Here is an 11837-nt window from a genome sequence, read left to right as displayed (position 1 = left end):
TCTAAAGAGAAGGTACTTAGAAAGATTAAAGACTTCTAGGTAGATAAATCACCTGGACGAAACAGACGACGCTCATGGGTTCAGAGAGAGTTACCTAACGAGACTGTGGAGCCCATAGTTGTGAACCTTCAAGAATCACTGGATTCTGGAAAGGTTCTGGAGCAGTAGACAACTACAAACGTCTATTCACTCTTTAAGGAGTGGGGAAAGCAAAAGTGGGGGAAATTGTAGACCATTGAGCCTGATTTCTGTTGAAGGGAGGATGTTGTACCCATTATTAAGGATGAGGTTTCGGACTGTCTAGAGCCGCATAATAAATTAGCCATATTTCTTGTAGGGTGAGTCTTCATTGACAATTTATTGCAATTCTTTAAGGCAAGACCCGGCTGGATAGGCAAAGGGATAGTCGGTGTTTGGTGTTCACTTTGTTTTTTCAGAAGTGATTTGTCAAGATGCCGTCTATGAGGATGCTAAACAATATAAGAGTCTATGGTATCTCAGGAAGGATTCTGGTTGGCTATACGCTTGGCTGCATAGCAGAAGACAAAGTTTGGAAAAGGAACTGTCCCTTTTCTGCAATCTTGTTTTCAAATGTATGACAATTATTTGGTTGGTGAAATTGGATGACATTGTTTTTTTTTTTTGCTGACTTAGCAAAGATAAATGGAGTAAAAAGTAAGGCAGAGCGTGCAGCCTTATGTAAAAGTTCCTATACAGTCTGAGAGAATGAGCAAAGAATTAGCAGATAGTATACTGTACAGGCGAGTGAATGGTAATTTTGACTGGTCGAAGGAATAAAGGTTTACTTTCTGAAAGGGAATTTCCCCCGGGATTAATAAAGTATGACTATGACTATGACTATGACTATGACTATGGAAGAAATTGAAGAAATGAGAGGTGGAAAGTAACTCGAGAGTTCTCGTGCAGTATCTTACTGTCACGTTGATTCGATTGTAATTTAGGCAAATGGAAAGCTAGCATTAATTTCCAGAGTACTACAATATAAAGACAAAAATTTTAATGTTGCATTTAGAATGTTGTGAATAGTTTTGGGTCCCCAAATCTCGGAAAAGACGAATTGGCTTTGAAGATGGTCCTGAAACGTAAATAAAAGATTCTGTGGTGTGGTTGACAGGTCTGGGCTTGCATCTGCTATATTTTTGGGATAATCAAAGATATCTCATTGAAATGTAGAGAATATTGACATTGCCGTTAAGAGTGGATGTGTAGAAGCTATCTCCTATAACGTGAACGCTTAACAAAAGAGGGCACGGGCCTCTGAATAGAGGAGATGTCAGCATGGAACAGAGATAAGAGAAAATATCGAAAGAGATAAGAATCTGTACGAATCATTGTCACAGAAGGCTACTGAGGTCGTGCTTCGATATATTTACGCAGAAGTTCATATATACTTGATAATTAAAGGCGTCAACGTCTTCAGGGGGAAGACAGGAAAGTAGATTTGATAGTGATAATAAATCAGCGATCATGGAATGGTGGAGCAGAATCGATGGGCAACAGAGCCAAATTGTACTCCTATGTATTACAGTCGTATGTTCGTATATGCTGGGTCAGCCTTCAGGGTCGCCAAGCTTTTAGCGCCAACATACCATGGCCGCAATTGACCAATCCGAACCGGCAGCTCTTTGGAATGTGAAAGGAAACTGAGGTTCCCGCAGGAAAACTACGCGTTGGCAGGGAGAACTTGTACAGTCATTATAGGTTTTAGCGAGAATGGGGTCCTATCTTAGAGCTGACGTTTTAGTGCGTTGCACTATCTAATATACGAACATATACAATGGCAGCATGTTAAGCCAGATCTAATTTAAGTCAAACCGGGACACAAACTTGATTGAGATAAGAACCTGGATTATCCGTTCCACTATTTATATTGTGTTACTTTATCGTTATTTTGACATTCCAACTGTTTGTAATTTGTTTCCTGACAGCTATCATGTATATACGATAATTGCAATCGTTAAAAACGTAGGTGCTTCACTTTAAAATATTTTGCTCTAAATACGCCAAGTATTCATTTAATTATTCGTTTGTTTGCTTTTTGATTACGAACAAATTTCAAACACTGCATAGTGACTCAAGACAGCGCCACTCTGGAATTTTCTGCAGTGACAGCACAGTACTTTGTGGGATCTAATTGGTTGCAAATGGGCGCTTGTAATGGTCTCTCAAATTAAAGTTTGCCGTCAATGCCTTCGAAATCTGTTCTCATATTGCACGAGCTGGTATTATGCATTTAATCACCACCGTGCTCAGTTGAGGGAAATTAATAATCAACGTTGTAATGTGGTTTTGTCTGCAGTGATCACAGCTGACAGAGAACAACATTCTCTCCATGAACCGATAACAGATTTAGAGAGAGGGAGATTGAAATGCAGAAATGTGAAAATTTCAGACAACCTTGTGTCACCTGGAGGTTATTAAAATAGGTATGTTATCCACGATATTTTGTGGTATTTTTTTCTAGTATTCGCAGAAATTCAGAACCTACCTATTCCAGGGGCATAGTCGATCACTTGCTCTGGCTTCATCTCCCCTCTTTTTCGTCTACCAAAAAGCGGCTTTCAGGGTTGTAATTGTTCGTGCCAAACGTATTTTTACGACCGACAGACCCTGATGGACATGACAATTTTAAAGTACCACAAATTTACCCGGTCAGCCAGTTGCGCTTTGGCGGAGAAACTAAAAGACTTGACGGTGCCGATGGTGCTGCTGCCTGCGTCAGAGAGGGAATTAGGAACAGTGCGCGAAAGAGGTGTGCAGTCTAACGTTCAGTGATCATTTTACTGGCTTTCCTTGTGGTAGCAAGACCTTGCTGAGCATTCGTAATCAGGAATACTGTTAGTTCGGTTCAATGACATATTGCTCCACGGCAGAGGTCGACAGCGGGAGACGTGCGTTGCATAGTTGTTAGCGAGGACTCGGCCTCACGCTACGGTTTCAACTATTTACGGCCGCCCACGAGCAAGGCTTCGGAGTCAATGCGCTCCTCTGGAGGCAGTATGATACAACGTACACGTTGGAGTCGGTGTAATACCCCCACCTCTCCCAGAAGTGTATTCTCAGCTGTAGAAAATACATATTTTGGTCGACTGCTGATTTCTGCAACATTGATCAAAACTGTCTTGGATTATATTTATCTTAGTGTGATTGCATTTCACTGATGTATAACATGTGCTTGCGTTATCTGTCTTTTTTTCGTGTGAATATCGGTGCTGTGTTTTGCACCTCTCGACCCAGAATAACGCTGTTTCATTTAGTTATTTCATGGGGATTAATGTCCGGTTGAATAACAATTAAACTATAATTTTAACTTCAACATAGAACACCGCATCTCCTTCCAGGCAATATGCTGCATCCAAACAATTAATTAGTAAGCAAATAGGCCTACTAAAGTAATCCCTTATTCCTGCACAATGGCCACATCCTTTTTCTATTCCTCACGTGAAGTGCTTATCTAAACGTCTCTTAAAACTGCCTGTGGCACTTGCCTCTTCCACCACTTTCGTCAGCGTATTCGAACCATCAACAATATCTGTGTAAAAAAAATCTTCGCACCTCGCACTTCTTTGAAAATTGCCAGGCACAACGTTAAATGTATGGCCTCGGGTATTAGACAATTGAAACATGGGAGAAATACGCAATCTGTCTACTTTATATAAGCCTGTCATAATCTTATAATTCTCATCTCGCCTCAGCCTCTGCCAATCCAGAGATAACAACTAAAGTTTATCCAACCTTTCGTTATGTCAAGTGCCCTTTAATCGAGGCAGCATCCCTGAAAATACTTTCTGCACCCTCCCCAAAGCCGCGAGCTTTTTCTTGTACGAGGTGACCAGAACAGCATGAGTACTCCAGATGCGTCCTAAATAGAATTGTGTAAAGCTGCAACATAAATTACCGACGTCTGAATACTATGCCTCGAATAATGAAGGTAACCTCTCATATATCTTGGCAACCAACCAATGAAATTCTGTAGCATCATTCGGGGAGTTATGAACGTGTCCCAAGATGCCATTCCTCCTCAACATCCTGAATTGTCCTTGAGTGTACTGTCTCTTTACATTTAACCGAACATGCTGCAGCGCGTCACATTTGGCAGGGTTAAGACCAATCCTCCGTTATTCCGCTCATATCTGCCACACATCTCTATTCTGTTTTATCCTTTGCCAATCATTTACACTACCAGCAACACCACCAGTTTTTATATCATAGAATATACAACATTGTGATCTACCAGGTGGTCATTGCGTCTCTCTTAGCTGGATCAGTAGCCACTCATCCGGGTCCAGTAAAACCGGTCCTTGTGCCCAAGAACGAGGGCAGGACGCTCACAGTCTGGAGTCTCGGCCAGGTTGTCACTGCGTCTATCTTAGACGGATCAATAACCACTCTATCTCGCGAGATTATGTGTCCGACATAGCCGACCGACTTCTTGCTGAACTGGCATTTATCCAGGAAACGTTTCAACCCTTCCTCCTTCAGCCGGCTTAACACCTTCAGCAGCCGTTCCTCATGTTCTTCAAAAGTGGATCCAAACACTATCAGGTCATCCAGAAACACCCACACCTCCAGCAAGTCCATATCCTCCACTGTATTCTCCATGACCGTCTAGTAGGTGGTGGGTCCCCGATATACTTGGAGCATTCTATTCGAACTGGAAGATCCCAGGGGACAGATAAGGCGTGTTCTCTTTATCGGCCCCACTCATCGTAATCTGGTAATAACCACTCCACAAATCCAATACACTAAACCAGTGGGCACCACCCAAACAGGCCAACGCGTTTTCAACCCTCGGGACCGTATAGTGGCCAGGCACCGTGCGCGGATTCAGGGTCCTGTGGTCCTCGCACATGCGTACTTTCCCAACTTTCCTTCCTGCCTTATTATGCGGGACGCACAGGGACTCCGGGACTCCGCGATAATCCACGCATCCTTCAACTGGCGGAGGTGCTGCCGGACATCTTCCACGTCAGCTGAGGCCAACCGCCACGACCTTTCTCTAAACGGGATGTCATTTATCACCCAGATAGTGTGACGATTGCTCTTGGAACAACCCACATCAAACTCACGCTGAGAAAAGACATCCCCTAACTTCAACATCTTCTCTACCAGCCTTCTCTTATACTCCGACGGGACAGGGGAGTCCTCAAAATTAAAGGCCTCCTCGCTCAGCCGCCTCCTCTTCTCCAATAGTTTTCCTCTAACAGGGGCGCTAGACGTCACAGTCACGGGGAACAAGTGCGCCAGGGTCATCCCGAGCTTAAAGGTGATCTCCCTCTCCGTTGTGTTCCATACAATCACCCCCATCCGCCATGCCTATAGGACTGAGGGGTTCTGCAATTCAGGTCTCACCAGTACCCCAGCTGGGAACCGGGACACCACTTCAAGGTCTTCCGGGGCGTCGCCTAACAGGGCTTCACATTAGGGTTCTCCGGTGAACCTGGGGGTCCCCAACACTAGTGCCATTTCCCCTGGGCGTATCACTTTAGACCTTCCCTGAGTACACCACACCCTCCCTCATTTGAACTGAGGATCCAGGATCCAATGAACCGTCGAAAAAGAGAGGAATTATTCCCCACTAGGAGCGCAGTGTCACCTGCTTCCACCGGATACGGACAAATCAATACCAACGAATCAAGCGCATCAGACACATCCACATAGCCCTCCGCGAATTCCAATCTCACTAACAGGTACCCATCGTACAGGTCATAAGCATCACTTATACCTCAAATCTCCAGGGCATTAAACGGGGTTACTGGCAAATGTTTTAGATATTTGTTGTAGAATGACCGGTACAATAAGGTTAAGTGCGCCCCGTTGTCAAGGATCGCCCTTGTAAAGATTCCTTCTATCCGTATGGACACGCTGGAGCGGGGCCCCACTAATCCGTCCGGAATAAAGTCTTGGGATTGCGGGGGTCCCATGGCAGATTTCGGTGAACGTATTCCTCCGGAGACTCCAGTCCGTTCACTCACTGAGTGTCCCCTAATTATCCCGGCATCCCTCCCTTCTTAGTCACCCGGGCCATTGCTCTCCGCGGGGCGTCGTGTCTCTCACAATCCCACCCTAAGTGACCCTCTTTCCCACAGCAGCAGCACACCTCCTTCCGCTCACATTCCCGCAGGAAAGGCCCCTCTTTTCCGCAGTTATAGCACAAGTTACCCGGCGCCCCTCTCCTCCCGGGGCGCCGGCCACTCCCAGCCCACTGCGTGGCCCGCTCCCTAAAGGGGGTGCGCTCCCTGTCAATATACTCATGCGAGGGGTCCCTACCACCTGCGACCCCTTGGGTCGCTCGGTTCTCAACCCTGCCACTACCTCATGTACCGCTGAGGATCATCCCCGGTGGCCAGCGCCCTCTCTCCGAGTCCCGATACTCCGTCATGGAAGCCGAGGGATGTTCAACTTTCAACTCAATGGACGACATTAGCCACCACTCCGCGGAAACTTTCCACCAATCGCTGTCGTTTTTCCTCATCCGAGCCTGGCCACTCCCCTAACAACTGGGACGTGATTTCGATCCAAGACTAATAATCGTCCTCCCTTTCCGGGGTGGGCATGGCTCCTGAGAAAATTCTAAGTCGGGCAGGGCTCGTCTGCGCCTCTCAACAGGGAGGTAATGGCGGCTGCCAACTCGGAGGTGTCACCTCTAGCTTGGGGACGAGGCCTGGCCAATCCTTCCTACTCTGACCCTTCTTGCCCCGCTTCCCTCATTACCCCGAGAACTTGTTTCCTCACATATTCCTTCAACCCTCCACCGCTGGCAACTGGCACCTCCCCTGGTGACTCCTCAAACTCCTCCTCCAGTGTCTTCTCACATTCGTCCTCCGGAAGGCTGTGGAAGCCCCACTGCTCCGCCTCCCTCGGGACGCTGACCGTGGCCGGCAGTTCCAAGGTCATGACGTCAGCACTCGTAAAATCACCACCCAGCTGGATTCCACTTTTTTAACGCACCTTCTAGCTATGAGTTCTACCTTGCTGATAGTTTTATTCAGACTCAACCCTCGCACTAGCTCTTCTTCCTAAGTACGAAAATCCACCCCACTTAACACGAGCGCATCATTTACCGGTACATCCTCGAGTTCAAACCACTTTACAATCTTACATCGATCCATCTTTGCACTACTTAACGTGGCGATTTATACAGCTTACACAGAATGTCATCTAGGATGCACCCCCATAAATGTAACGCACAGATCTATCGGCTCATTCGTTATCTTGGGGAAACCCAGTCCACCCGCTAAACAGTATTCCAGTGTTGCATCGTTGTTGTGTAATGCCACCTGGTACAAACTCACACATCAAATATCAGACAGCACACCACACAATGTACGATTTACAGATTGCACTTTATAAATCTTATTGGAACTATGTAATTAATAGAGGTACAATATAAAATGGAAAGTAAAAGGCGCCAGACTATCAGAGTTCAACCACTTTGTGCACAACAGTTGGAGCTCAGTTAACGGGGTTCTCTTTCCACCATGTGACCCCTCCGACCCCCTCGACACGCCGCTCGAGACCAACCACGGTGGTTGACCAGAGCGCTTCCAGCACGTCGCTCCTCTTCTGGTCTCCTCCCCGAAATCCCGCCAAAACCACACGGTTCCCAGCCGTATGAGACAGAATATCACCCACAAAATTAATAACAAGGACACTCATTGGTTCGTTAGCTCCCTTATCAATAATATAACCCAAACAAGCAGAGTGAGAGAGAGGGAGAACTCTTTACATCGCCGTAGTTATTACTAAAACAGCCATATTAATTCTAACATAACAAAAAAAGCCATTTTTGAGTCTTCACAGTAACAGAAAAGAAAAAAAAAATCACTACTGTCTTCCATCTGACTGGATAAGATCTTTCGAGAATAACGAGCAAATGACCAAGCGGACAGAGATAATGCAGAATAAATTTATTTTGCTCTGTCCCGTCGGTAACATTGCGTGTAATACAGCATGTGTGCAATGGGCATAATTTTCCAAATATGCGTTGTCAGGAGTGGGGTAGAGATGACTGGTTTGGGCATTGCATTTCAACAGCCTGAACCCAATATTGTTCAGTTAATTATAATCCCCATATCCTCCTGCTGAGCAATAGGTTCTGCAGAGAACTTGCCATTCTAGATTTGCCAGATAATTTCACATTTCACTGCCTGTATTCAGCCAGTCACCTTCAAAGAGGTTAGTTCGCCCTTTTGACAAGGGTTCGGGTGTGGGTGGCATACCTTCGTGGATATTTGAGGCTTTTGTTAAGCAGAAAGGTATGTCACTGCGTTTTGTGTGAATACCAGTTTTTCCAGTGCATCAGCCTCCTATGCATCTATGTAAATTAAGAGCCAAGTTTGGATTCAAACTGAATGATGCACCAAGTAACCAATAAGGATTTGTTCTGGCATCATGTGAGACCTGTTGCTGGGCAGAGATTTACCTTGTTATGTTCTGTCCACCAACAACGACTTTGTTTCTCTGAGTAGCCGGCTGGAAACTGCTTCCTTCTCGTAGCCAAGAAAAGCAGTTATTCCTTTCAGTTATACTCGGGGTGCACAGTAAAATTTCGGACTCGGCCATAGAGATTGAAGGAGGGAAGCAGGCTATGTGTAGATGGGAAGGAAATTAAATGTTATAATTCCATTAAACATCAATAATTCCACGATGCATGCCCGTACAATTGCATTTGAATGCGCAGTGCTGCTGAAGATAATAATCCCTTCGCTTAAGGAGGCGTTGATACCAGATATGAAAGATTAATTTGTCATCGTTTCATATTATATAGCATTGCAATCTCGCGGAGAGGTATTAGAACGCATCGTCTGTGTTGGTATGACAAGCGGGAATGTATTATCAAATTAATACCCCTTGGTAGGTCAATCGACCCTCGAACCTGTTCTACCATTCCATTTAAAACAATCAAATTAATTTATAGTATCATGGAAATTCAAATCCCTCTGCTAATTTCACGTACTGTATCACTTGATTCTTCTGTCCTTCTTTAGTATACAGAAAATAACTGCCTTGTAAAAAAAAATAGTTTTGTATTTAATCATTTTTCTTTAATTCTCTTTCTTTCCACATTTCAATTCCAGTATTTCAAAGCCGTCACGATAGACACCGACAATGTGCTTAAAGGAAACGACTGTGTATTTTGTGCTTGAAAAGTTGCTTCCAGCCGAATAATCTGTGTGAGAGAGACAGCGTAGGCGATTCCTAAACAGCAACTTGAAAATCTACCGGGATGTTCATTTCCTGAACCATAAACACGTTTTGCATTCCTTCCCCAGGAGTCATTCTGATATATAAAAAAAAAAAAACATGCTGATGTTCTGAGATTGTCGACTACAGGCCACTTTAGACAGAGAGGACTGTGCTGGTTAAGGAGTGAAATCAAATACCAGATCAATAAGTATATTGAAAATAGGGTGAGGTGCAACTGCTCGCCCAGAGGGGTAATTGGAGGAGTTGAAATATTGAACGGAATTTGTACAATTCGTCGTAGTTATACAGCAGAATGGGACAAGCTCGAATGGCCGTATAGTCCATTCCTGAAGCATTATCCGTGCTTCTGTGGAGTCTGTAGATCTAGACATTTATTCATTCATAATACGCACAGGGCACTGCATCAAATTCTAGAATTCTGTGAGGATTACGTGGCGCCATGTAATTAGAGACAGAATGTACGATGTTATGTTATTAAAAAAAAAAGCGCATTCATTTTATTTTATTTCACACCGGGTCATTTTAGTTTCTTGAGGAAGGTACAGGAGCATATATACATGGTATTTCATAATATCTCAACAACTGAAAATGTATTAAGTAACACACACGAATTGTTGGAGGAGTTCAGCATGGCAGGCTGGGAAATGAACAAACAATGCATACTTCAGAAAATATATGAAGTGGGTCAGTCGACATCGCGGAAGGACTCTTGGCTTCAATAATTCAGGGCCGATAATGTTTTGGTCTCCATAACACTTTTCGCTTAGTTCCAGTACTAATTGTCTCCGTTGTTGTTTGGATTTCCGCAAATCTCGGTATTACATAGAAACATAGAAAACCTACAGCACAATACAGGCCCTTATGCCCACATAGCTGTGTCGAACGTGTCCTTACCGTAGAAATTACCTTGGGGTACACATAGCTCTATATTTTTCTGAGCACCATGTACCTGTCCAGGACTCTCAGAAAGGACCTTATCGTATCCGTCTCCAGCACCGTCACCGGCAGCACACTTAATGCACAGACCACTATTTGAATAAAGAAAACTTACCCCTGATATCTCCTCTGTAGCTATATCCAAGAATCAAAAACTGTTCCTTCTCTTGCTAGCAATTTCCCTCCTGGGAAAAAAAAAAGCCTATGTCTATCCACACGATCAATAGCTGTTACAATGAGGCAACTAGAACTGAGCGCAGTAGTCCAATAGGGGTCTGACCAGGATCCTACATAGCCGCCACAGTACCTCTCAGCTCATAAACTCAATCCCACGATTGATGAAGGCCAATACACTGTATGTATTTTTTTCTTTTATTTACCACAGAGTCAACCTTCACAGTAGCATTGTGTGTATTACGGACTCGGACCATAAGTTCTATCTGACCCTCCGCACTTTCTTGAGTCTTACCTTCAATATTATATTCTGTCATCATATTTCACCTCACACTTATCTTGGTTGAACTCAATCCGCCACTTCTCAGCACAGCGTTGCATCCTATCAATGCCCCGCTGTAACCACTGACAGCCCTCCACACTACCCACAATACCTCCCACCTTTGTGTCATCAGCAAGTTTACAAACCATCCCTCCACTTCCTCATCCAGGTTATTCATAAAATCACGAGGAGTAGGGGTCCCAGAACAGATCCCTGAGACACACCACTGGTTACTGACCTCCGTGTAGAATATGACCCGTCTACAGCCATACTTTGCATTGTGTGGGCAAGCCAGTTCCGGATTTACGAAGCAATTCCCCCTGGGATCCCATGCATCCTTAGTTTCTGAATAAGCCTTCCATGGGATACCTTTTAAATGTCTTGGTGAAATCCAAATACACGACACCTACTGTTTTACCTTCATCAATGAGTTTAGCCACAGCCTCAAAAAATTCATTTCGAGGTGCCTTTCAGAAAGCCATGCTGACTATTCCTAATCATATTATGTCTCTCTAAATTTTTATCAATACTGCCTCTCAGGATATTTTCCATAAACTGACTAACCACTGAAGTAAGACTCTCTGGTCTATAATATCCTGGGCTATCTCTACTCACTTTTCTGTATAATGTAACCCTCCGGAACCCTCTCCGTCCCCATTCATAATGCAAAGATCATGGCCAGAGGCTCCGCAATATCCCCCCTCGCCTTCTACAGTAGCCTGGGGTACAGCTGGTTCGGTCCCGGTGAGATATCTAACTTGATGCTTTGCAGAAGCTCCAGCACATTTTCTTTCCTAATAGCTACATGTTCAAGCTTTTCGGTCCTCTGTAAGTCATCCCTCCAATCGCCAAGATATTTTTCCGTCGTGAATAGTGAAACAAAGTACTCATAGAAACACAGAAACATAGAAAATATGTGCAGGAGTAGGCCATTAGGCCTTTCGAGCCTGCACGGCCATTTAGCATGATCATGGCTGAACATCCAACTCAGAGACCTCTACCATCCTTCCCTCCATACCCCCAATCCCTTTAGCCACAAGGGCCATATCTAACTCCCTTTTAAATATAGTCAATGAACTGACCTCAACTGTTTCCTGTGGCAGGGAAATCCACAGATTCACCACTCTCTGCGTGAAGAAGTTTTTCCTAATCTCGGTCCTAAAAGGCTTCCCCT

The sequence above is a fragment of the Mobula birostris genome, chromosome 10, assembly GCF_030028105.1.
Source record: "Mobula birostris isolate sMobBir1 chromosome 10, sMobBir1.hap1, whole genome shotgun sequence".
NCBI lineage: Eukaryota > Metazoa > Chordata > Chondrichthyes > Myliobatiformes > Myliobatidae > Mobula > Mobula birostris.
The sequence above is the reverse complement of the archived record's forward strand: the minus strand, read 5'-3'. Positions refer to the sequence as shown.